Source organism: Hypanus sabinus, chromosome 3, assembly GCF_030144855.1.
Source record: "Hypanus sabinus isolate sHypSab1 chromosome 3, sHypSab1.hap1, whole genome shotgun sequence".
NCBI classification, from domain to species: domain Eukaryota; kingdom Metazoa; phylum Chordata; class Chondrichthyes; order Myliobatiformes; family Dasyatidae; genus Hypanus; species Hypanus sabinus.
The window spans coordinates 186357192-186384669 of record NC_082708.1 but is presented as its reverse complement, the minus strand read 5'-3'; the positions used below and the strand labels follow the sequence as shown (position 1 = coordinate 186384669).

Below are 27478 nucleotides of genomic sequence, written 5' to 3'. Positions count from 1 at the left end.
ACTCAGCAGGCGAGGCGGCATCTATGCAAAAGTGTGAAAAGTCCACGTTTCGGGCCGAGACCAGGGTCTTGTTCTCTTCCATAAAAACTGCCTGGCCAGCTAAGTTTCTCCAGCATGTTGTGCGTGCTGTGTTGCTTTGGGTTTCCAGCATCCGCAGATTTACAAGTTGTTAGAGATATTCCAGTCTTGTGTTGACTCCCGTTGTCTGAATGTGTTAGTTTAAACCGCAGAGGGGACAGTCACTTAGAGTGTGAGTGAGTGTGTGTACAGAACTCAGGCCCTGGTGAAACTGGAATCACATACGGCCCAGGACACAGATTAGAAAAGGGTGGACGCTGATTTGAGTGCACTCTGTTACATTGACTATTCTGTTTATTATACATAACTATGATAGCACATTTAGACGGAGCTAAAACGTAAGGATTTTTACTCACGTATGTGAAGGATGTAAGAAATAAAGACAATTAAATTCAATTGGCAGCGCACAGTGAACCGGCCGGGTTCTGCTGGCGTTTTTGCAGCTTAAGGTCACTCTTTTTGCTGGCCAGTGACTTCTACCATCCAGTTCCTAAAAGCAACGGAATTCATTGCGAACGTGCATGAACAAATAACGGCTGCAAATCTGCCCCTACGCCGTCAGATTGCTAAATGGACAAAGGACCCTATCTCACTTTTTTTTTGCTCTCTATTTGCACTGCTTGTGTAATTCAGCATTTTAGATATATATTTCTGATTGTAATTGGCAGATTTTATTATTATGTACTGTAATACGCTGCTGCCACAAAACAGGACATTTCACAAGATGGCCCGGTGATTTAAAACCCGATTCGGATTCAGAAATAAGCACATTGAGAGAGAAAAGGTTCGTTCAGTCTGAGTGACAAGTGTTTCGCATTTTAAAGAATAAGGGTTTCCAAACTTTTCAGCCAGACCCAGTGTTTTGGAAAAGGAACATTCGGCCCACAATGTGTTGACCCATTTGACCTACTCTTAAGATCAATCTAACTTTTCTCTCCCACATAGCCCTCCCAAGGATATAATGCTGAGGCTTTGTAAGGCATTGGTTAGACCAGACTTGGAGTATTATGACCAGTTATCTAAGAAAGGATGTGCTGGAATTGGAGAGTTCACAGGAGGTTCTCAAGGATGGTACTAGGAGTGAAAGGGAGCCTTTGATGGCTCTGGGTCTGAACTTGTTGGAGTTTGGAAAAGTAAGGAGTGATCTCATTGAAACTTATTGAATATTGAAAGGCCTCCATAGAGTGGATGGAGGGAGGATGTTTCCTACAGTAGGGGAGTATAGGACCAGAGGGCACAGCCTCAGAATGTGGTGGGGGGTGGGGGAACTTAACTCTGACATCCTCCTCCCTCCTCCCCCACTCTGCCCTTTTCCATTGGCCTTTGACGCCCCGGGGAAATGCTGCTGACTGTCCACTCGATCTATGCCTCTCGTCATCTTGTCCACCTCCATCAAGTCATAAAGTCAAGTATATAAAATAGTACAGCACGGGAACAGGCCATTCAGCCCACAATATTGTGCCGTACTAATTAAGCAAGCCCCTTCTGCCTACACAATGCTCATCTCCCTCAATCCTCTGCACGTTCATCTGTTGTCCAAGAGTCTCTGAAGTGTGTCTGTCACATCCAACTCCCACCGCCACTCCAGGCACCCACCATTTCCTGTGCGGGACTGGGGGAAATAATTTGCCCGGCACATCTCCGAACTTCCCCCGTCACCTTAACTGACTGTAATTCCACTGGAGCAGAGTTAGGCCATTCAGCCCATTCAGGCTACTCCATTCCATCGTGGCTGCTTTATTATCCCTCTGAACCCCATTCTCCTGGCTTTTCCACGTAACCTTTGACACTGACTGATCAAGAAACTCTCAACCTCCTCTTTAAATATACCCAAATGACCTGGCCGCCATAGCTAGCTGTGGCGATGAATTCCACAGGCTCGCCACCCTCTGGCTAAAGAAATTCCTCCTCATCTCTGTTCTCAAGGCCCGTCCTTCTACCTGAAGCTGTGCCCTCTGGTGCTAGTCTCACTCACATGCATGCCCTTAGATTCCCAGCTAAGAAACAACAGTTAAGAAATTTCTTTTATTTCTGAAGTGGTTTAGCCTTTGGGGCTTCTGTTTTGCATTGCGTATGTCCTGAAGCTGGCTAATCACAAAGGTATCCATGAGGGGAGGAAAGTCATTGGAATTCCTCTTTCATGCCTGTCCCCTCCCTCACTCTACCCACTGCTGAGCACCAGCTCAATGACATACTGTGTAGTACCGTGACTCCCTGGAAGATTCCAAGCAATTTCCAGAGCAATAATCATAAAACTAGGGCAAAATAATAGCAGAATCAAAATTATAATGTTATAATTAAATTAAATTACAAAAATAAGAGGTGAATCGGTAGTGAGGTAGATTCATTGTCCATTTAGAGATCTGATGGGGGAGGGGTAGAAGCTGTTCCTGAATCATTGAGTGTGTCTCTTCAGGCTCCTGTACCTCCTCCCTGATGGTAGCAATGAGAAGAGGGCATGGCCTGGGTGCTGGGGGTCTTTAAAGATGGATTCTACCTTTTTGAGGCACTACTGCCTCAAGGTGTCCTGGATGCTGGGGAGGCTAGTGCCCATGATGAAGCTGGCTGAGTTTACAACCCTCTGCAGTGGTCCTTGTTGCAAAGATTTGGTGGTGGAACGAACCCAAGTGCTGAACACGGGCGTGGAGGCTGAGTAGGGAGGTGTTATGGTGGTAGTGAGCGTGGAATTGGTGCCAAGGGAGTCTTCGCCTGGAGTCTAGGTTTTAGTAGAGAATTCAGGAACAATGCTAGACTAGAAATGATCGTCCTAAGAACCATGGAACAAGGTTACTTGTACACAAGTCGACCAAACAAACTGGCAGCTCCAAGTTGTGGTCACAGGATTTTTGTACTGCATCTGCTGATGGAAAGCAGGTGTTTGTAGTTAGTGGAACCTGGGAATGATTGGGAACTAAACGAGGTGATTGAGGCCCAATTCCTGAGGAAAATAGCCAGGTGGGTGATTGCCAGAAGGGACCCTGACAGTCCTTCCACACCAGACTGCGATGCAACCGGTTAGAATGCTCTCTATGCTACATCTGTAGAAATTTGATAGTCTTTGGTGACAAACTAAATCTCACCGAGCTCCTGATGAAATACAGCCTCTGTTGCGCCGCCTTTGTAATAGCATCAATATGTTGGAGATCTACAGCGATGTTGATGTCCAGAAACTGGAGCCCTCAATGAGGACTGGCATGTGTTTTCTCGATTTTTCCCTTCTGGTCTTGCTGATGTTGGGTACTGTGACGCCACTCAACCAGCTGATCTCTCTCACTCCTGTACGCCTCCCTCATCACCCTCTGAAATTTTGCAACAGCAATTGAGTCATTTGCAAATTTATAGGTGGCATTTGAGCTGTGCCTAGCCACACAGTTGTGGGCGTAGAGAGTGGAGCAGTAGGCCAACCACGCAACCTTGAGGTGCGCCATTGTTGATTGTCAGCGAGGGGGAGGTGTTATTTCCGATCTGAACTGACAGTGGTCTACCAGTGAGGAGGTCGAGGATCCAGTTGCAGAAGGCCCAGGTTTTGGAGCTTGTTGCTTAGAACTGAGGGTATGATGGTTTTGAAAGCTGAGCTGTAGTCAATAACCAACAGCCTGACGTAGGTATCCAGGGCTGAGTGGAGAGCCAGTGAGATTGCATCTCATTGTCGTAATAGGCAAATTGCATCTATTATAACCTGAAGAATTTACATGGCAGTTGACATTTAATGCAGAAAATTGTGAGGTGTTGTACTTTGGGAGCATAAACCAGGGTAGGACTTGCATGATCGAATAAGGCTTGGTGTGCAGAAGAATCTGGGAATAGAGGTCCGTAATTCCATGAAAGTGGATTCGCAGGTATATGGGTTGTAAAGACAACTTTTAGCACATTGGCCTTCGTCAGGGACATCTACCACCCAGGGCATGTTCTTGCTCTGCTGTCATGAAAGTGGTACAAGAGCTTCGGGACGTATATCACCAGGTTAGGAGCAGTCATTACCCCTCAACCTTCAGGCTCTTAAACCAGAGGGGATAACTTCACTCAACTTCACTTGCCCCATCATTGAAACGTTCCCACACCCAATGGACTCACTTTCAAGGACTCTACATCTTATGTTCCCTATTTATTGCTTATTTATATTATTGTTTCTTCTTTTTGCATTCACACAATTGAATTCAATTGACTATTCCTTACATCATGTACATGAGTAAAAAAACTTTGTTATGTCTCCATCTAAATGTGCAATTTATAGTAATTTATAATAGTATGTACAACTGGACAGTCAATATAACATAGAAATACAATTGTGTCAGCATGAATTAATCAGTCTGAAAGCCTTTACGCTTTTACGCTGTGGTATCAGTTCCCGGATGGTAGCAGCTGGAACAGTTTGTATTGGGGTGACTCAAGTCACCATTGAACCTTCAGACCCTTTTTACACACCTGTCTTTGTAAGTGCCCTGAATAGTGGGAGATTCACATCTACAGATGCGCTGGGCTGTCTGCACCACTCTCTGCAGAGACCTGCGATTGAGGGAAGTACAGTTCCCATACCAGGCAGTGATGCAGCCAGTCAGGATGCTCTCAATTGTGACCCTGCAGAAAGTTCTTAATTATCTTCTACACTGTGGCTAAATGCCCCAGTTGGGCAGTCTTTCATTTATTCTGATATAGTTTATTCTACCGCTTTGTTGAGTTTGCCCACAAGAAAATAAATCTCAGGGTGGCATACATTATATGTACTTTGATAATAAATTTACTTTGAACTCTTAATGAGTGAAACATGAGTTATGGTAGTGCACCACACAAAATGCTCGCGAAACTCAGCAGGTCAGGCAGCATCTATGAGGGAAATGGGCAGCTGACATTTCGGGTTGTGACCCTTCCAGCAAAACATCGACTGTCCATTTCCCTCCATGGATGCTGCTTGACTTGCTGAGTTCCTCCAGCTCCACGTGTGTGTGTGTGTTGCTCTAGATTTCCTGCATCTGCAGTCCAGTCATGTTGGTGTTATAATTTTAAGTTACAGAGATTTGGACTGCAGATATAAGCTAAATTCAAGTCTCACCTTGAAAGCTGAAGAATTTAAATTCAGTTTATTAAATCTGGAATTAATCAGAATCATGTTTAGTATCACTGGCGTATGTTGTGAAATTTGTTGTTTTGCGGCAGCAGTACACTGTAATACAAAATTAGAAAAGAATAACTATTTAGTTGACTGCAAGTTTCTGCAACATTCGTGGACTCAGGGCCTTGGACTATTTTTTTTGTGTGACTGTATTTTACTGATATCTTGTATGTGCCTTGTGGTATGTATGGCCGTTGGTGCTGTGGTTTGCACCTTGGCCCTGGATTAATGCTGTTGGGCTGTATTCATGTCTGGTTGAATGACAATTAAACTTGAACCTATAAACTTGGATATAAACTCTAAAACATACATATTTGATGGTTCCCATCGGAGCTGCACACGACAGTCACCACTTATTCGTGTCATCTTCTCTGTAGAACTAGTTTTTAAAAATGTACGTCTTCAGTATCCCCTAAGGAGTGGTATTACTCCATGAATTTCTCTTAAAGAGGAGAGGGTCAGCAACTTTAAATTCCTCAGTATTATCGTTCACACACACATGAATGCTCTTACGAAGAAAGCACGGCAGCACCCCTACTTCCTCAGGAGTCTGGGGAGATTCGGTGTGGAGAACATCACTCACCTCAACACTGAGCTGATCCCACAACCCATGGACTTGCTTTCAAGTCCTCTATAACTCGTGGTCTCGGTGATATTTATTTATGTAATACTTTGTATTTTACATTTGGTCTTTTGCGCACTGGATGTTTGTCACTTTTGATAATAAATTTACCTTAAACTATTTACTTTCAACTGTCCAAAATGCAACACCTCATGCTTGTCTGGGTTAATCTTCATCTGCCATTTTCCGCTCACTTTCCCACTGATCTATACCCTGCTGAATACTTTGACAACTTCCCTTGCTATATAAAAACTTCCCAGTTTTTCTGGTGTTTGCAGACTTATTAATCAGTCCACCAACATTTTTGTTAAAATCATTTATATAAAGAACAAACAACAGAGGTTCCAGCAATGATTCTTGCTAAACACCACTGGTCACGGACCTCCAGTCAAAATAATGCCCCTCTGCCACTACCCCCAGTCTTTTATGGCCAAGCTAATTTTGAGATCAATCTACCACGTTAACGTGGTTCCCATGTGTCATAGTCTAAACTGAAGTCTATGTTGGTGACACCTGCTACACTACTCTCATCAGATTGTCTCTATCATGGATGTAGAAACTTTGGAGAGGGTACAGAGGAATTTGACCAGGATGTTGTCTAGATTAGAGAGCATGTCTCATCAGGACTGCTTGAGCAAGCTAGGGCTTTTCTCTTTGAAGTGAAGGAGGATGAGAGGTGGTTTGACAGTGGTGAAAAGAGGCGTAGGTGAAGTGGACAGCCAGAGACTTTTTCCCTGGGTGGAAATGGCATAATTTTAGGGTGATTGGAGGAAAGTATGAGGGACATGTCAGAGGCAGTTTTTTTTTAAACAGACAGTGGTGGGTGTATGGAGCACCCTGCAAGGGACAGTGGTAGAGACAGATTTATTAGGGACATTTAAGAGATGATAGATGATAGAAAAATGGAGGAATATGTAGGAGGGAAGGGTTTGATTGACCTTAGTAGGTTAAAAGGCCAGCAAAACATCATGGGTTGAAGGGCCTGTACTGTGCTGTAGTGTTCTGTGTTCTAATTTTTTAAGACATGACTTGTTTCAAGGGTCTCTGAGGTTCATGTTGCAGGTGTTCCTGGATTCTGGTTGCTCCTAGTCTTCCTGCTGTTTTTGAGCAGTTTGAACGATGTGGACCGGGGTGTTTCAGAGAAGAAAGCTTTCCACTCTGGCCTGCAGTGGGCTAGCGGCGTGATTTGGATCTGAACTAAAGTGGATGCTACTACTGATGTGATATTTTACGTCTTGTCTGCTTGTTTTTTGCTGTTGTAGAAGAGGTTCTTTTTTTTTTGTGTTGGTTGGTTGATGTTTTCTTGAAGAGATCCATGGTGGCTTGTTTTGTGGCGGCTACCTGTGGACAAATCCCAGAGTTCTGCAATTCTGTACATATACTTTGATTCTTTGAATCTTTTTCTTGTGCGAATAAATCTGATCCCTCAATCTCCTCCGTAGATTTTTGTATCACTGATGCAAGGCATATTGGTGTATAATTTCCTCACAGGTTTCTACTGTCATTCTTTCTATCAGTGGCATAGTAACATAACGGTTAGCGAAACGCTATTACAGTTCCGGTGATCTGGGTTCAATTCCCGCTGCTGTCTGTAAGGAGTTTGTAAGCTCTCCCCGTGACTGTGCAGCTTTCCTTGGGGTGCTCCAGTGTTCCAAAGTTGTAATACGGTGAAATGAGTCGTTTGTGTCAACGACCAACACAGTCCAATGACGTGCTGGGTCGGCCCACGAGTGTCATCATGTTTCCAGCATCAACATAGCATGACCACAACTTGTCAACGCGTGGAATGTGCGAGGAAACAAGAGCACCCTGAGGAAACCCACACGGTTATGGGGTGAACATTCAAATTCCTCGCGTACACAGTCAGCAATTTGGCTCCAATCGCTGGCACTGCTGTGCATTGCTGTAACCTCTGCATCACCGTACCAACCCCTGTTATCATCATCATTATGTGCTGTGTCATATGATGTAGGCGATTGTGGTCTTGGGGCCATGATTGTTCTTGGCAAATTCTATAGAAGTGGTTTGCCATTGCCACCTTTACAAGACGGGTGACCCCAGGCATTGTCAATACTCTTCAGAGATTGCCTGCCTGGCGTCAGTGGTGGCATAACCAGGACTTGTGATCTGCACCAGCAGCTCATACGACCATCCACCACCTGCTCCCATGGCTTCACGTGACCCTGATCAGGGGGCTAAGCAGGTGCCACACCTTGCCCGAGGGTGACCTGCAGGCTAACAGAGGGAAGTAGTGCCCTACACCTTCTTTGGTAGAGATGCGTCTCCACCCTGCCACACTAAGTTTCTCTTTGCAGTTTTGCGTATGTGTACTTGTGTGTATGACAATAAGTTCAACTTGATACCCATTCACATGGTCACAGGGAGAACGTGCAGACTCCACAGAGGCAGCACCTGAGTCAGGTTTGAACTGGAGTCACCAGCTTCAGTGTCGCCCTCTTCTGGTAATGTTGGTCATCGGGTAAATCCATGCGCAGGGCATAGGAGAAACATACTATTGAACTATTTTTGAATTGGTTTATTATTGCCATGTATATTGAGGTACAACAGAAAATAATCTTTGTTATAGATGCCATTCATATAGATCATTTCATTACATCAATACATCAAGGCAATACAAGGCAAAGCAACAGCAGGGAAGTGTAGTGGTTAGCGTAGCACTTCAGGGCTAGGGTTCAATTCCTGCCACTGTCTGTGAGGAGTTTGCATATTTTCCCTGTGAGTGTGTGGGTTTCCTTTGAGTACTCTGCTTCTCACATTCAAAAGACGTATGGTTATGGTTAGTGAGTCATTCGTTTGCCACATTGGCACCAGAAGTGTGGCAACATTTGCAGGCGGCCCAGCACAAACCTCACTGATTTGACTTGGCACAAACTATGCATTTCACTGTATGTTTTGCTGTATGTGTGGCAAGTGTAGCTAATGTTTAATTTTTCAACAGAATGCCCAGTAAATTGTCTTATGGTCTTTAAATTTCCACTTAAAAATGTAGAATGGTTTTACTTGAAGTAATTGAGAAGAATGAGAGGGGAACTTGAAGCATACAAAGTTATGAAAAGGATAATTCGAATCGAGGCAGGAAAGTTGTTTCCACTGGTGAGAGAGACTAGAACTAGGAGACACGGCTGAAGATTCAGGGGAGTTGATTTAGAACAGTGAAGAGGAGAGTGCTTTTCCAAGAGTGTAGTGAATTTGTGGGATTCTGTGCCCAGGGAAGCAGTTGAAGCTACATCATTAAATATATTTAAGACATAATTGATCTTTTTCTGGGCTGAGGGTCTTGGAGATGAGTCCATGGCCTGACTAGTGATGATCTGATTGAATGGCAGAGCAGGCTAATGGGTGAGATGGCTGTCTTCTGTTCTGGTTGTTATGTGAGGCCTAGAACTACAGAGAGCAGCCTGTAATGAGGAGCCACGCTCCAGGGCAAGCTTGTGTCAAGAACCCTATGGGCCTGATCCCCTATTTTGTTAAATGTTGTCTTATTGAGAGTAGTTAACTCTTTATACTTTCTATTTAATCTTTTCAAGTTTATTTTGACTGGCACAAGCTTTCAATGTACTGCGCATACTTAAAGTGGACTCCCAATTAGTCCTAAGTGTGAGGTCCTCGTGCGTTCTGAGAATGATTGTGCGGTGTTGCTCGATCAAGCCACTGATGTTTGGTTGTTCCTCTGAATAAGCTCTCGTTTTTGTCTCCACATGGGAGCTTGTTGTTCCTTAGTATTTGGGTTCAGCCTTCTGTCAGCGCACACCATGATAATCGTGGTTTCACTTAGGGCTCTATAGTCAGAGAAAGAGATAAGCGTTTCAGTGGCCATGGGCTGAACCTCCATGTGTTATGTCATCTCCCTGGTACTGGGGTTAAGGATGTTTCTGAGAAGGTGCAGGACTTTCTGAGAGGGGAGGGTGAGTTATGGTCTACATTGATGCCAATAACATAGAAAGCAAGGGAGATGAGTTCCTTTCTGCTCTCTGGGTCTACAACCCAACCAGTCAGCCATTTGATCCTTAGTCGTCGATGTTTTTCATACAATGTAGATGTGCAAAGGTGCATTGAAAAACTTGCAGCAGTATCGGAGATGAAGAGGAATTTCTTTAACCAGAGGATTGTTAATCTGTGGCAGACTTGGCTGCATGTGGACATGGAGGCCAAGTCATTTGGTATATTTAAAGTGGAAGTTGATGGTTCTTGATTGGTCAAGGCATCAAAGGTTATGGGGAGATGGCAGGAGAATGGGATTTGATCAGGAGTGGTGTTTTTGTTGGCAGTGTGCTCAGAATAAAATAAGTACATGAATAAGTACATGGTGACACGTGTACTTTGATATTAAAGTTTGATTAATATCAAAGCAGTTGGGACTGGAAAAACACATTAACACATTCTGTGGGTTTTTGGAACGTTTGTTAAACTTAGTGGTTTTCATCGAACAGCTGAGAGGTAATGTTGCAGCTGTAGACATGAGATTCTGCAGATGATGGAAATCCAGAGCAACGCACAAAATGCTGGAGGAACTCAGCAGGACGGGCAGCATCTATAGAGGGGGATTAAACAGTTGACAGTTTGGATCAAGTCCTAATGAAAGGTCTCAGCCCATAGCTTGTATGCTTCCCTGTGACCATAGGTTGACTGTGTGGTTAAGAAGGGGTACGGTGTATTGGCCTTCATTAACCATGGGATTGAGTTTAAGAGCTGAGAGGTAATGTTACAGCTGTGTAGGACCCTGGTCAGACCCCACTTGGAGTACTGTGCTCAGTTCTGGTCACCTCACTACAGGAAGGATGTGGAAACTATAGAAAGGGTGCAGAGGAGATTTACAAGGGTGTTGCCTGGATTGGGGAGCATGTCTTATGAGGACAGGTTGAGTGAACTCGGCCTTTTCTCCTTGGAGCGACAGAGGATGAGAGGTGACCTGATAGGGGTGTGTAAGATGATGAGAGGCATTGATCCTGTGGATAATCAGAGGCTTTTTCCTAGCGCTGAAATGGCTAGCATGAGAGGACACAGTTTTAAGGTGCTTGGAAGTAGGTACAGAGGAGATGTTGGGCTAAGTTTTTTTACTCAGAGAGTGGTGAGTGTGTGGAATGGGCTGCCGGCGACAGTGGTGGAGGCTGATACGATAGGGTCTTTTAAGAGACTCCTGGTTAGGTATATAGAGCTTAAAAAAGCTAGAGGGCTATGGGTAAGCCTAAATAGTTCTAAAGTAAGTACATGTTCAGCACAGCATTGTGGGCCGAAGCACCTATATTATGCTGTAGGTTTTCTGTGTTTCTAAGGATGCTCCAGTTTCCTCCCACATTCCAAAGACATATGGGCTAGTGGGTAAACTGTAATTGGGTGGTGCTGATGCGTTGTACTGGACGGGCCTGATACCGAAATATCAAGACAGAGAGGGAATGTTGGATGCAGGTCTGGGATGGTGATGGTTTCTGATGCATTCGGGGCATTCGGAGACTCTTGGATAGGTATATGGACGATAGAAGATTGGACGGATATGGGATGTGTAGGATGGAAGGGTTAGATTGATCATGGAGTAGGTTTATGTGGGTCGGCACAATATTGTGGGCTGAATGGCCTGCACTGCGCTCTTCTACATACATTCTGTGTTCATTTGGTCTCCCGTCAGCCACAATATTTTCAGGTGTTCAACCTCAAAGCCTGGAATTTCCCCTTACTAAACCACCACCTTTCGTCATCTCCCTCACTCCTTGAAGTGTAGTCCTGATATAGCACCATATTTCCTGGTTTCAAATGTTGTTTGATCCCACACCTGTGAAATGAGCACCGTTTATTACCTTACAGTCTGCAAGTGATAAGCACTCATAGCTGACTCTTAACCTCTTCCTGTCTTTACTGAAAGTTCAGATTTATTTGCCACGTAGATAAATTGCTGTACTTTTTCTATGTCTCTACATTGAAACATACAGTGAAATGCATTGTTTGCGCCAGTATTGTGCTGGGGGCAACCCGCAGGTGTCACCACACACTCCTGGCGCCAGTGTAGCAGGCCCATAATGCTCGGCACAACAACATGAAAATAATCCCCGTTTTTCTTTTCTTACTGTCTCTGTCTGTCTGTCTCTGTTTCTCTCTCTCTCTCTCTCTCTCCACACATACCTGGTCCTCTAACCACATTTCTTTGTTGCAAGTAAAGACTTTGCAAGCAATCACTTTTGGTCAGCATGCTTTTTAACTTGGGATGCCTTTCGACGCATGAAAGCATGCCCACCACCCAGGTCATGCTCTTTTCTCACTGCTGCCATCAGGAAAGAGGTCACAGGAGCCTCAAGACTCGCACCACTAGGTTCAAGAACAGTTACTAGCCCTCAACCATCAGGCTCCTGAACCTGGGGGGGGGGGGGGTGGGGGGGATAACTTCACTTGCTCCATCACTGAGGTGTTCCCACAACCTTAGACTCACCTTCAAGGACTCTTCATTTCATTTTCTTGATTTTATCTATTAATGTTATTTATTTAATTTTGTATTTGTACAGTTTGTGTTTTGTGCTTTGGTTGAATGCCCAAGTTGGTGCAGTCTTTCATTGATTTAGTTATGGTTGTTATTCTATGGAATTATTGAGTATGTCCGCAAGAAAATGAATCTCGGTTGTGTATGATATATATGTACTTTGATAATTTATTTTGAACTTTTGAACTTTGTCTTTTGGTTTTAATACTATGACCACTTTGATCACTTGATGCTAAAATGGACCTTGATGCTTTTGCTCCAATAATATCAATTCTTGTAAAAATTGTGTGGAATATAGTTTTTTTTGTTGTGAAATGTGCTCATGATTGTCTGTGTCTGTGACGCTGCTGCAAGAAAGTTTTTCATTGCACCTGTGCATACGTGTACTTGTGCAGATAGCAATAAACTAATTTTTGATTAAAAGGCAATAAAGTCTAGGCTGACACATAAACAAAATTAAATGTCAACCAAGTGTTTACTAAATGGTAGAACAAAGTGAAAGTCAAGTTTATTATCAAAGTGATAATATGGTAGCTACCATGTACGGGTGATGGGATGGAGATGCGTCTCTACCAAGGGAAGTGCTCCTTCTCTCTGCGAGCCTGCAGGTCACCTTTGGGCAAGGTGTGGCATCTGCTTAGCCCCCTCCCCCGGATCAGGATCATGTGAAGCCATGGGAGCAGGTGGTGGATGGTCATATGAGCTGCTGGTGCAGATCACAAGTCCTGGTTATGCCACCACTGACGCCAGGCAGGCAATCTCTGAGGAGTCTGATAATGTCTGGGGTCACCCGTCTTGTAAAGACACTGCCCGGAAGATGGCAATGGCAAACCACTTCTGTAGAAAAATATGCCAAGAACAATAATGGTCATGGAAAGACCATGATTGCCCAGATCATACGACGTGGTATATAAGGTAAATTTATTTGGAATGTTGGCTGGATACAACAGACATCACTAAGAACCCTCCTTCATTTGCTGGAAGCCAGTTTCCTTTTAACATCTCTCTCCACACCTTAACCCTGTGCCCTCGAGTTTTAGACTTGCCTATCCCGAGGAACTGTTTATTTGTGACTGCTGTTGATAAATCTTCCTTCATCGATGTGTAATTGGGAACATACTGACCTACTGCGGTACAGTATGGTACACCAGCTGCACCAAGTTTGACCAAGGGGCACTTCAGCGAGTGATCAGGACTGCACAGAACATCACTGGGGAAACAAGTACCAGATATGGAAACCACCTACAACTTGCTCTGTGTACGGCAAGATCGTGATGGGCTTATCTCACCCGGGTAATCGCCTGTTCAACCTCCTGCCATCTGGGAGGAGATGTACATCTAGACTGGAAACAGCTTTTGTCCCCAGGGCTGCCGTGTGCTTGAACAGTGGTCCATGTTAGATTTGTTTGTTTCTAATTCAGTTGTAACTTGAGCGTCACTCTTTATTGTCATTAGGTAATTTTATTTCCATTTGCACTGAATGGATTAGCACTGCATTTGCATTTTTGTCAGTAGTGATAATAAAGCTCTAACTATGTTTCCTTGTGTTCCGCAGTGCACCTGAAACTGGGTATTTGAGATTAGAACGTTCTCTCCCTGTTGAAACTTCCATTTAAAAATCTTTATTTATTGAGATACAGTGCAGAAGAGACCCTACCTTGCCTTATTTGCCACACACCTTATTTAAGCCTAGCCTAATCATGGGACAGTTTACAATGACAGCTTACCAATTGGTATGTCTTGTGGATGGTGGGGGAGGAAACCGGAGCACCCAGAGGCAGCCCACACGGTCACAGGGAGAACACACAAACTTTTTGCAGGCGGCAGCAGCAGCAGCAGGAACCTGATAGGAACAAGTCCTTCTGGCCTTGGGGCCTCTCCTGTGATGCCCCATCAATAACTCTCGGAGACGCGAGGCGAGATATAGGCCTTTATTGGCTAGAAGAAAGAACAAGCGGCAAGTGACCACCATGCTACATCCTGGAGACTGAGGCCGGGGCTGTGTCTCCAATCACCTTTATACCGGGGTCCGTGGGAGGAGCCACAGGAGCAGTCAGCGGGGGGGGGGGGGGGCGTGTCCAGACAGGTATATGTCGTTCACCACATCCTGCCAATCAGCTGGATCGTAGTGGACCCGTGCAACTTTATCTTGTCCTCGATGCAAATCCAAGGCGGGCAACACGGTAGCATAGTGGTTAGTGTAACACTTTACAACACCAGCATTCCCGCCGCTGTCTGTAAGGAGTTTGTACGTTCTCCCATGTGAGTTTCCTCCTGGTGCTGGGGTTTCTAGAGGTTGTGAAGAGTTGTGGGAGGGCTTTATCTGTGATGGACTGGACTACATTCAAGAGCAATGGTGTTTCCATTCCAGGCTGCGATGCAGCCAGTCAATATACTCTCCAGAAGTTTGTCAAAGTTTTAGATGTCATGCTGAATCTGGGCAAATTTCTAAGGAAGCAGAGGTGCTGTATGCTTTCTTTGTGATTGCACTTGCATGCTGGGCCCAGGACAGCTCCTCTGAAATGATAACACCGAGGAATTTAAAGTTGCTGACCCTCTTCACTTCTGATGTTCTGATGAGAACTGGCTCACGGACGTCCAGTTTATTCCTCCTGAAGTCAATAATCAGCTCCTTGGTCTTGCTGACATCGAGTGAGAGGTTGTTGTTGAGGCAGCGCTCAGCCGGATTTTCAATCTCCCTCTTAAATGTCACTATCTTTGATATGGCCAATGACAGTGGTGTCATCAGCAGACCTGAATATGGCACTGGAGCTGTGCTTAGCCTCACAGTCATAAGGGAGAAGAGAAGGGGGCTAAGCACGCAGCCTTGTGGTGCGCTGATGCAGATTGTGGAAGAGATTTTGCCAATCAAACTGATTAGGGTCTGCAAGTGAGGAAATAGAGGATCTAATTACAAAAGGCGGTACTGAGGTAAATGTCTAGAAGCTTATTGATTAGTTTTGAGGTGAGGATAGTATTGAATGCTGAGCTGTGGTTGATGAAGATCATCCAGATGTATGAATCTTCCCTGTCCTGATGTGTCAGGATTGAAAGAAGAGCCCTTGAGAAGGGTTCAATGCACTTTCTCAGCAGGAGTTGATGTGTTTAATCACCAGTCTCTCAAAGCACAGTGGATGTAAGAGCTACTGGACGATAGTGATTGAGTCAGGTTACCATGTTATTCTTGCAGCTTGCTTGAAGCGGGTGGTTACCTCAGACTGTGTAGCTAGAGGTTAAACATATCCAGCCAGCTGATCAGCACATGTCTTTGGTACTTGACCAGCCACCCCGTCTGGGCCGGATGCTTTCCGTGGGCCCACGCTCCTGAAGGATGCCCTCACATCAGCCTCAGAGACTGAAGTGGGGGTTGTGGGAGTTTGTGAAGGGTTCGTCTGTTGTTTGTTTTCATATTTATTTGAATAAGAGTGTTGAGGGGCTTATTGGTAAGTTTGCAAATGACAGAAAAATTCAGCAGGATGGAGATCGGGGGAAAGTGAGCAGAGAAATGGCAGATGGTGAAGTTTATTCCAGACAAGTGTGAGCTGTTGCATTTTGGACAGTTAAAAGAAAGAAGATATTCATAATTCAAAGTGAGTTTATTGGCAAAGTATGTATATGCCACCAAATACTACCCTGTGATTAATTTTCTTATGGGCATTCACAGTAGAACTAAGAAATGCTTACTAACCAGCAGACCATAATCTCTGAAAATTGGAAATTACACCTCCACCTTGCTGTCAATCACAGGGATGTGGGTTTAGCTCTTTGCTCTAATCTCTACACCCATGATTGTGTGGCTGGGCATAGCTCAAAATGCCATCTATAAATTTGCTGATGAGACAACCATTGTTGGTAGAATCAGATGGAGATGAGGAACTGTACAGGAGAATCAATGCAAAACTACATACAGAGACTGGTAAAACAAGTGATGTGCAAAAAGAAGATCTGTGCAAATACAAAAATAATAATAAGTAAGTAAATGATGGGGAGAACAAGTGTTGTGGAGTCCTCAAAAGTGAGTTTTGCTTGGACTAGAGATTGGTGCCTTACAGTATCAGTGGCTGGTCCGGAATGAGGCGCTTGTTGGTCTGACTCAGAGGGAAGTAGTTTATCACACTGAGGCTGTCATCACATGCTGACCCAGTGTAGCAAGAATTACAAGTTTCATTTTCCCTCCAGTTTGTTCATCAAACTGCTTGTATTAGACAATATTTCGGCAGGCAGAGGTTCCCTTTTGTTAACACTAGATCGTAGTTTTGTTTTCAACCCAGTTCCAAGTTCCCTAAGCTGTTGGTGGGATTTGAACTGGCATTTCCGATGTTGAAACACTGCAAGGTAGTACAGGCCCTTTGACCCAGGATGTTGTGCCAACACTTTTGACCTACTCCAACATCAACCTGACCTTTCCCCCTCACATACGTAGCTGTGAATACAAGGGATTCTGCAGATGCTGGAAGTCCAGAACAGTACACAAAATACTGGAGGAACTCAGCAGGTCAGGCAGCATCTATGGAGAGGAATAAAGATCTGATGTTTTTGGCCGAGACCCTGTTTTCTAATGAAGCCCTGATGAAGGGTCTCAGTTTGAAGCATTGACTCCATAGATGCTGCCCTCACATATAGCCCTCCATTTTTCTTTCATCCATGTGCCTATCTAAGAGTTCCTTAAATGTCCCAAAGGTATTTCCCTCTACCACCACATGCACCCACCATTCGTTTTGTGGGGTAGTGGGGGGGGGGGAAAGAAAACTATCTCTGACATCTACCCTCTACACTTCCCTCCAATCACCTTAAAATGATGCCCTCTGGTATTAGCCATTTCTCCGGCTATCCATTCGATCTACGCCTTTATCAAATCTCCTCTTGTTCTCCTTCACTCCAAAGAGAGAAACCCGAGCTCACACAGTTTTTCTTCATAAACGTGCTGTCTAACCCAGAAAATCAACAAACTTCACAATCAAGTTTATTATCTCCGGTATATGTGGTGAAATTAGTTGTTTTGCTGAGGCAGTAGAGTGCAGGAGATAAAAATTACTCTAAGTTATAAAACATTTAGTTCCAAAAAGGCATAATGAGGCAGGGAGCTGTTGCCTTGTCTATTCGTCCTTCCCCACTAATTTCACCCCATCCCACCCGCCCCTTATCCCTGCAAGCAGCCTAAATGCTACCCCTGCCCCCTGCCCGCTCCATCCTGGACCCCCTTCCAGGTGAGGCAACACTTCACCCTGCAAATCCGCTGGGTTTGTGCATTGTGTCCGGTGCTCCCGATGCGGCCTCAGTGAGAACTGACAAACTGGGGGAGCGGGGCCACTACGTTGAGCACCTCTGCACCTTCCCAGTGGCCAAACATTTTAATTCCCATCCCCATTCCTCTTCCTACATGCTGGTCCTTGGTGCCCCTTGTGGCAAGATGAGGCCACCCTCAGGGTGGAGCAGCACCTTGTATTCTGTCTCGGTAGCCTCCAACCTGATGACATCAATGTTGATTTCTCTCCTTCCAGTTTAAAAAGAACACCTCTTTCCCCACCCCGCTCTTCTGTTCCCACTCTGGCCTCTTGCCTCTTCTCACCTCCCCGTGGGTCCCCTCCTCTTTCCCTTTCTCCCACTCTCCTCTCCTATCAAATTCCTTTTTCCCTAGCCCTATATTTTTCCTGCCCACCTGGCTTCACCTTCCAGCTATCCTCCTTCCCCTCCCCCACCAATCTTTTTATTCTGGTGTTTTTCTCTTTCCAGTCCCGATGAAGGGTCTCAAACTGAAATATTGACTGTTTATTCATTCCCATTGATGCTGTCTGCCTTGCTGAGTTCCTCCAGTGATTTGTGTGTGATACATAGAAAACAGGTGCAGGAGCAGGCCATTCGGCCCTTCGAGCCTGCACCGCCATTCGGTATGTTCATGACTGATCATCCAACTCAGAACCCTGTACCTGTTTTCTCTCCATCCCCCCTGATCCCTTTAGCCACAAGGGCCATATCTAACTTCCTCTTAAATATAGCCAATGAACCGGCCTCAACTGTTTCCTGTGGCAGAGAATTCCACAGATTCACCACTCTCTGTGTGAAGAAGTTTTTCCTCATCTCGGTGCTAAAAGGCTTCCCCTTTATCCTTAAACTGTGACCCCTCGTTCTGGACTTCCCCAACATCAAGAACAATCTTCCTGCATCTAGTCTGTCCAATCCCTTTAGAATTTTATACGTTTCAATAAGATCCCCCCTCAATCTTCTAAATTCCAGTGAGTATAAGCCTAGTCGATCCAGTCTTTCTTCATATGAAAGTCCTGCCATCCCAGGAATCTATCTGGTGAACCTTCTCTGTACTCCCTCTATGGCAAGAATGTCTTTCCTCAGATTGGGGGACCAAAACTGCACACAATACTCCAGCTGTGGTTTCACCAAGGCCTTGTACAACTGCAGTAGAACCTCCCTGCTCCTATACTCGAATCCTCTTGCTATGAATGCCAACAGACCATTTGCCTTTTTCACTGCCCGCATGCCCACTTTCAATGACTGGTGTACAATGACACTCAGGTCTCGTTGCATCTCCCCTTTTCCTAATCGGCCACTGTTCAGATAATAATCTGTTTTCCTGTTCTTGCAACCAAAGTGGATAACCTCATATTTATCCACATTAAATTGCATCTGCCATGAATTTGCCCACTCACCTAACCTATCCAAGTCATCCTGCATCCTCTTAGCATCCTCCTCACAGCTAACACCGCCGCCCAGCTTCGTATCATCCGCAAACTTGGAGATGCTGCATTTAATTCCCTCGTCTAAATCATTAATATATATTGTAAACAACTGGGGTCCCAGCACTGAGCCTTGCGGTACCCCACTAGTCACTGCCTGCCAATCTGAAAAGGTCCCATTTACTCACACTCTTTGCTTCCTGTCAGCCAACCAATTCTCTATCCACATCAATACCATACCCCCAATACCGTGTGCTTTAAGTTTGCACACTAATCTCCTGTGTGGGACCTTGTCAAAAGCCTTTTGAAAATCTAAATATACCACATCCACTGGTTCTCCCCTATCCACTCTACTAGTTCAAAAAAATTCTATAAGATTTGTCAGACATGATTTTCCTTTCACAAGTCCATGCTGACTTTGATGATTTCACCTCTTTCCAAATGTTCTGTTATCACATCTTTGATAACCGACTCTAGTATTTTCCCCACCACTGATGTCAGGCTAACCGGTCTATAATTCCCCAGTTTCTCTCTCCCTCCTTTTTTAAAAAGTGGGGTTACATTAGCCACCCTCCAATCCTCAGGAACTAATCCAGAATCTAAGGAGTTTTGGAAAATTATCACTAAGGCATCCACTATTTCTTGGGCTACTTCCTTAAGCACTCTGGGATGCAGACCATCTGGCCCTGGGGATTTATCTGCCTTTAATCCCTTCAATTTACCTAACACCACTTCCCTACTAACATGTATTTCCCTCAGTTCCTCCACCTCACTAGACCCTCGGTTCCCTACTATTTCCGGAAGATTATTTATGTCCTCCTTAGTGAAGACAGAACCAAAGTAGTTATTCAGTTGGTCTTCCATGTTCTTGTTCCTCATGATCAATTCACCTGTTTTTTGACTGTAAGGGACCTACATTTGTCTTAACCAATCTTTTTCTTTTCACATATCTATAAAAGCTTTTGCAGTCAGTTTTTATATTCCCTGCCAGCTTTCTCTCATAATCTTTTTTCCCTTTCTTAATTAAGCCTTTTGTCCTCCTCTGCTGGTCTCTGAATTTCTCCCAGTCCTCAGGTGTGCCGCTTTTTCTGGCTAATTTGTATGTTTCTTCTTTGGACTTGATACTATCCCTAATTTCCCTTGTCAGCCACAGGTGCACTACCTTCCCTGGTTTATTCTTTTGCCAAACTGGGATGAACAATTGTTGTAGTTCATCCACGTGATCTTTAAATGCTTGCCATTGCATATCCACCGTCAACCCTTTAAGTATCATTTGCCAGTCTATCTTAGCTAATTCACGTCTCATACCTTCAAAGTTACCCTTCTTTAAGTTCAGAACCTTTGTTTCTGAATTAACTATGTCACTCTCCATCTTAATGAAGAATTCCACCATATTATGGTCACTCTTACCCAAGGGGCCTCGCACGACAAGATTGCTAACTAACCCCTCCTCATTGCTCAATACCCAATCTAGAATGGCCTGCTCTCTAGTTAGTTCCTCGACATGTTGGTTCAGAAAACCATCCCGCATACATTCCAAGAAATCCTCTTCCTCAGCACCTGTACCAATTGTTGCTCTGGGTTTCCACCATCTGCAGAATCTCTTGTGTTTATAAAGAGATGGTTCAGTAATTCCGCTTATTATCAGAGAAGTTATATATCCTGAAGTTCTTTTTCTTTGCAGACATCCATGAAAACAGAAGAGTGCCCCAAAGAGTGAGTAACAGTTAAAACATTAGAACCCCAAAGCCCCCCACCTACTCCCTCCTCCCACACACAGCAAAGCAACAATCCTCCCCCACCTCTGCTCTCTTGTGCAGAAAAGTCAGCACCCACCTCCCACCAGCATGCAATAGCAGGGCCCCCAGTATAGACCATGATCTGCAGTACAACAAAAACTAATTGTTCACCCAACAGTTCTCCATGCCACGGGCTCTCTTGCTTCCTAGTAAAGGGTTGCCCCCTTTCATTGCGAGAGGTGAGACTCAGTGATTTACGGAGTTAAAAATCTGTCGTGCCGCAGTTTTTCGGTGTTCTCTGACCCAAGAGTCGGCAACAGTGTTGCACCAACTGACTAGGAGAGAGGGGGAGAGTGTGACTCGCCGAGTTCACGCCTCCAACAGCTGATCCGCTGTTCCAATGTTCCGTTTTCTCCTGCCACACTTCAGCTGGTGGCACCCGGCTTAGAATCAGCCTGTCTCTGGGGCCGCGAAGCCTTGGAACTCGGAAGGCATGCTTGTCTTCTGGGCCGCGTCCTTGGGATATTGAAAAGTGGCTGATCGTGAGACCCTGAGAGCAGGTCCGACCACCGCAAAGAGCCGAAGTCTGTGTAACTCTAGGTCAGGGTCGTTAACAGAACCCCATCCACTATGAAAGGGAAAAGAGGGATGTCAAAGGTAGAAATTAAGCTGTTTTCATAGATTGTGTTAATTTAGAGCTGTCACGACTCTGCCTCCCCCTGGTGTTCATGATTTCATGGATTTTTCAGAAGAGGAAGTGAAGGTGCTGTTCCTAAGATGTTAAATGTGGGTTTTCAGATTCCTGTACCTCCTCCCCAGTGGTAGTAATGAGATGACGGGATGTTCCAGGTACTGACTGTCCACGGTGGTGGATACTGCCTTCTTAAGTCACCCTCTTGGAGATGTCCTGAATGGTTTGGAGAGTAGTGCCTGTGATGGAGCTGACTGAGTTTGTAATCCTCTTGTGATTCTATGAATTGGAGCCAGGCTTTGGTGCAACCAGTCGGAATCCTCTCCATGGTATATCTGTATCAATTTGAGGAATCTTTGGTGACATACCCAATCTTCTGAAGCTCCTGATGAAATATAGGCTTTAGTGTGGCTTCTTTGTGATTGCGTCAATACGTTGGGCCAAGGATAGATCCTTTGAGATGTTGACGCCCAGGAAGTTGAAGCTGCTGGCATTTTCCATTGCTGACCCCTTGATGAGGACTGGAGTGTTTTCTTGACTTCCCCTTCCTGAAGTCCACAAATAGTTCCTTGGTCTTGCTGACATTGAAACAGTGTTGCTGTTGCGACACCACTCAACCAGCCAATCAAATCTGGTATTTAAAACAAATAGAAAATGCATGAACCATTTAACAAGTTGGGCAGTGTCTGTGGGAAGAGAAACCGAGTTAGCTTTTCATTTGAACTGCTGACGAATATGGGGCATTGGCAGCAATCTTGGCTTTCTCACAGACTCAGTGCTGGAGGAACTCAGCAGGTCAGGCTGTGTCTGTGGAGATTAATGATGGCTTGGGCCTTTTTCAGGATTTGGAAGGGTATAGGAAAGATACCAGAATAAAAATGATTTCAATTTTAACCTGTGTGTGCTTTTCTAATACTAAAAGTTTGGATGTCCCTACCTCTATTGTGAAACGCTGGATAGATATCAGAGTTCTGCTTTCATTACTGAGCATCAGACTGGTAAAGGTTGTCAAACCTTGGAGAAGGTGCTGAGGAGATTTACTGGAAGGGGAACATTGGTTGGGGGGGGGGGGCTCAGTTAAATTTTTCTGTGAGAACTGTGCAGATGAACAGGAAATTTGACAGGGGCATTTTAAATAATAAGTGGTCTTGAAGTTAAAAACCTGATAGAAACGTAGTGTCATGGTTGGCATGACCCTATTACAGCACCAGCAGTCTGGGTTACACCACCCTCTGTAAGAGGTTTATATAACCATATAACAATCACAGCACGGAAACAGGCCATCTTGGCCCTCCTAGTCCGTGCCGAACCCTTAATCTCACCTAGTCCCACCTACCCGCACTCAGCCCATAACCCTCCACTCCTTTCCTGTCCATATACCTATCCAATTTTACCTTAAATGACACAACTGAACTGGCCTCTACTACTTCTACAGGAAGCTCATTCCACACAGCTATCACTCTTTGAGTAAAGAAATACCCCCTCGTGTTTCCCTTAAACTTCTGCCCCCTAACTCTCAAATCATGTCCTCTAGTTTGAATCTCCCCTACTCTCAATGGAAACAGCCTGTTCACGTCAACTCTATCTATCCCTCTCAAAATTTTAAATACCTCGATCAAATCCCCCCTCAACCTTCTACGCTCCAATGAATAGAGACCTAACTTGTTCAACCTTTCTCTGTAAATTAATTGCTGAAACCCAGGTAACATCCTAACTTAATTGCTGAAACCCAGGTAACATCCTGGGTTGTTCTCCTCATGACTGTACGTTTTCTCCAGGTGCTCCCACATTCCAAAATAAGACCACAAGATGTCGGAGCTGAATTAGGCTATTTGGCTCATTGAGTTTGCCTGATCCAAACTTCCTCTTGGTCCCAATCTTGTGCCTTCTCCCCGTATCCCTTCATGCCCTGACTAATTGAGAATCAATCAACCTCTACCTTAAATATACATAAAGTCCTGGCCTCCACAGCTGTCTGTGGCAAATAATTCCACAGATTCACCACCCTCTGGCTGAAGAAATTCCTCCTCATGTCTGTTCTAAAAGAATGCCCCTCTGTTTTGAGGCTGTGGTCCTCTGGTGTTGGGCTTCCCCACCATAGGATGCATCCTCTCCACATCCACTCTCTTTTGAGGTCATTCACCATTTGATGGGTTTCAATGAGGTCACTCCTCATTCTTCTGAATTCTAGTGAATACAGGCCCAGAGGCGTCAAACGCTCTTCATAGGACAAGCTATTCAATCCTGGAATAATTCTCGTGAACCTCCTTTGAACCCTCTCCAGTTTCAGCACATCCTTTCTTAGATAAGGGGCCCAAACCTGTTCACAATACTCCAAGTGAGGCCTCACCAGTGTTTTATAAAGTCTCAACATTATCACATAGATTTATTATCGAAGTGCATATATGTTGCCATATACTATCTTGCAATTCACTTTCTTGCAGGAAAATAAAGAAATAAAGAAAAACAGGCATTTGGATAGGGACGTGAAGGTGAGGAAAATGGAAGGATATGGACATTGTGTAGGCAGAAGGAATTAGTTCTGTTGGCCATATGATCACTGATTGAATTGGTTTGGTGCAACATTGTGGGCTGAAGGCCTGTTCCTATGCTGTACTGTCCTATGTCCTAATTTATGAAAAAAATTACATAAAATCAGACAATCAATGTGCAAAAGACAAATTGTTTAAATACTTATAAAAAATTTAGAATACATGATTTGTAGACATCTTGAAAATGAGTCTTTAGGTTGTGGGATCAGTAAAGAGTTGAGGTGAGTGAAGCTATCTGCTTCAGGAGGTGGAACCAGATGCTGGTAGGGTAGAGGTTAGTAGGTTAAGGGCTCATGTGTGTAATTGGGTGGCATAGGCTTGTTGGGGCAAAAGGACCTGTTACCATGCTTTATCTCTAAATAAATAACAGACAATGAATGCCTAGATGATCTGGGTCTAGAATGAGATCACAAATACAAGAGGACATGGGCTTAAGGTGAGAGTGGGCAAGTTTAACAGAAATTTATGAGACAAGTTTTCTACCAGTCCATAGTAGGTAGGTATGTGCTGGTGGAGAGTTGGTAAATGCAGGATACGACAGCAGCATTTAACAGGCATTTAAACACACAAGAACACGCAATGAATGAAGGGATATCAGAATGTGCATGTAGATGTCATTAGCTTGTTTGGCACAGACTTGATGGGCTGAAGGGCCTGTACTGTATTATGTAAACTATGGAGTAAGTGGCCAATTTGTCATTTGCTGAAGGTCTAGATCTCAGTTGGGCCAGAAGTACGGAATGATGAGCCAGGTGGAAACACTTCTCGCTGCTTCTCAGTGCATGTGAGGCAATAAACCAGTTGCAATTCCAATTTGAGGTGATTTTTGAGGGCATTGTTCATTATGTGCCATTCGCATGGGCAATGTATGAAGTGGGCAATCTTGACCTTGGCTGCTCTTGGCAAATTTTTTTTCAGAAGTGGTTTGCCATTGCCTCTTCTGGACAGAGTCTTTACAAGACTTGTGACCTCAGCTATTATCAGTACTCTTTAGAGATTATTTCAAAGGTACATTTATTGTCAGAGAAATGTATACAATATACATCTTGAAATGCTTTTTCTTCGCAACCATCCATGAAAACAGAGGAGTCAAATGTTAGAACCCCTCCAGCTCCCCCCCTCCTGCGCGTAAGCGGTAGCGTGCAACAATCCTCCCCCCCCCCCACCCTACTGGCAAAAAAAGCATCAGCATTCACCACCGAGCACTCAAGCGTGAGCAAAGCAACAGTACAGACACAGACTTGTAGTTATCCCAAAGACTTTGCATTTCACCGGGTATTTGACATGCCACCGGTGTGTCTGTTTTCCCAGTTAGCAGGGAAACATAACAAACTACTCGCTGTTTTATGATGTTAAAAGTCCGCCACTTGGCTTTTTTGAGCTCTGTGCCCAAAAATCTGGGCACAGAATTGCAGATATTCCATCTCTCCCAACGACACATGGGTTTCCTGTCTTAATGCTGACCCTTAATCTGCCCGTCTTCGGAGCCCCGAAATACTAGGCTTCCAAATCTGAGCCAGACTCTTAGGCCGAGCCCTTGGTGTGCCGAACAACAACAGCCAGTTATGAAACCTTGAGAGCGGGTCCCATTCCCACAAAGAACCATAGTCAGCGTATAACTCCAGGTCAGTGTCTTCAAAAGAACTCTGAAATGTTTTTAAAAAAGATATTAAAGATGTCTTCCTGGTATTAGTTGCATAACCAGGAATTGTGATATGCACCAGCTGCTCATACAACTATCCACCACCCTTCATGAGACCCTGATTGGGGGGCTAAGCAGGTGCTACGCCTTCTCCAAGAGTGACCTGCAGCCTAGTGTAGGGGAGGAGCACCTCGCACCTCCTTTGGTAGAAATGTATCTATACCCTGCCAGCTCAAGGTAGAATGTACTGCGATATAATTGTAATTTTGCAAGAATGTTGATCTGTTGATGGAAATGATTATGAAGAAGTGTCAGGAGAGGGGGGGGGTTAATTGGAGAACTGTACAACGGAGAGAAGGGGCTTTCCCTCTGTCTGGCGAGGAAGCTGCAGTAATTTGCTGAGACACGCACTGTTTGCAGCCCAAGAGACGATGGTTTCCTTCAGCAGTGAGGAAGTGAAAACTGTCCAAGGGCACAGGTGGGTGTGTGTGCAGTTTAAAGTAACTCGAGGAGCCGAGAGGCAGAGCACAGAATGTGGCACGGTAGGAACAGACCCTTCAGCCCAATGCATATTTGCTAACCATTAAACTAATCGGAACCTTGCTGTCTAAAAGTCCTTAAGGCATTCATCATACCTTCTGACAGTGTTCCATGCATGAATGAAGTCACTGGAGAAAAGTTCTGGTAGATTCAAAGCAGCTTCTTTATTCGACAAATCAAGGTATAGCAGGCATCAGACGGAGGCATTTTCGGTCAACAGGTCTCGCTGGCCCAACATGGGGCTCTAGTTTATATGCTAAACTTCGAAGGACAGTTCCAGGTTTACAAAGTATGGACAATGCTCTCTTTGAAACTACACATTGTATTCACACACTCACTACAGACATCCAAATGAATTTTAATCAGCATTGTCTGGTCTGAGATTCACAGCTTTTAGGAGCCCATTGTTAAGAGCTTTACTCTAAATTAAATCCACAATACATATTCAGATATGAAGATCGGTAGCCAAAGTCATTTGCTAAATGTATATGTGCTAAACCCCAAATTTTTTCTAACACACAAACCACACATTTGCCTTGTTAATCTATTAAACTTTTTCCTTCTCACCTTGATGTTATGCTTCTAGTATTTCACATTTCTGCCTTGGGGGGGGAAAAAACACTTGAACCATCTGTGCCACCCATTATTTCTTAAACTTCCATCAGGTTTCCTCCTTGGCTTCCAACCCTACCCAAAAAAACAACCCAAGTTTGTCCAGCCTCTCTCTAATGCTAAAACGCTACATCACCCTGGTAAACCTCCCTTCCCCTCTTCTCAGAACAATTTACAATGACCAATTAACCTGCCAACTGGTACGTCTTTAGACTGACAGGGGAAACCGGAGCACCCGGAGGAAACCCATGAGGTCACAGGAAGAATCTACAAACTCTTTACAGGCAGTGGTGGAGATTGAGCCTGAGTCGCTGGTACTGCAAAGTGTTGTGCTAACCGCTACATTGCTGTGCCAACCTAACCTTCTCTGCACCCTATCCAAAGCTTCCACAACTCTGCATGATACTCCAAACGTGGCTACATTTGCAGCCCTCAATGACGACTGTTTGTCCCCCTTCATAGATGCTGCTTGACTTGCTGAGTTCCAGCATTTTGTGTGTGTTGCAGATATGATGGTGGTGTTGGCGTGTGGCCAAGTGGTTAAGGTGTTGGTCTAGTGATCTGAAGGTTGCTAGTTTGAGCCTCAGCTGAGGCAGCGTGTTGTGTCCTTGAGCAAGGCACTTAACCACACATTGCTCTGCGATGACACCGGTGCCAAGCTGTATCGGTCTAGTGCTCTTCCTTTTGTTACATATTCAGGCAACAATAAATATATG

At 44.6% G+C, this 27478-nt stretch overlaps 1 protein-coding gene across 1 annotated transcript in view; it reads left to right on the top strand.

The window, feature by feature from the left end:
• The window catches only part of LOC132391959 (docking protein 1-like), a 114800-nt gene that overhangs the window by 2072 nt on the left and 85250 nt on the right, over window positions 1-27478 (top strand). The window lies entirely within an intron of this gene.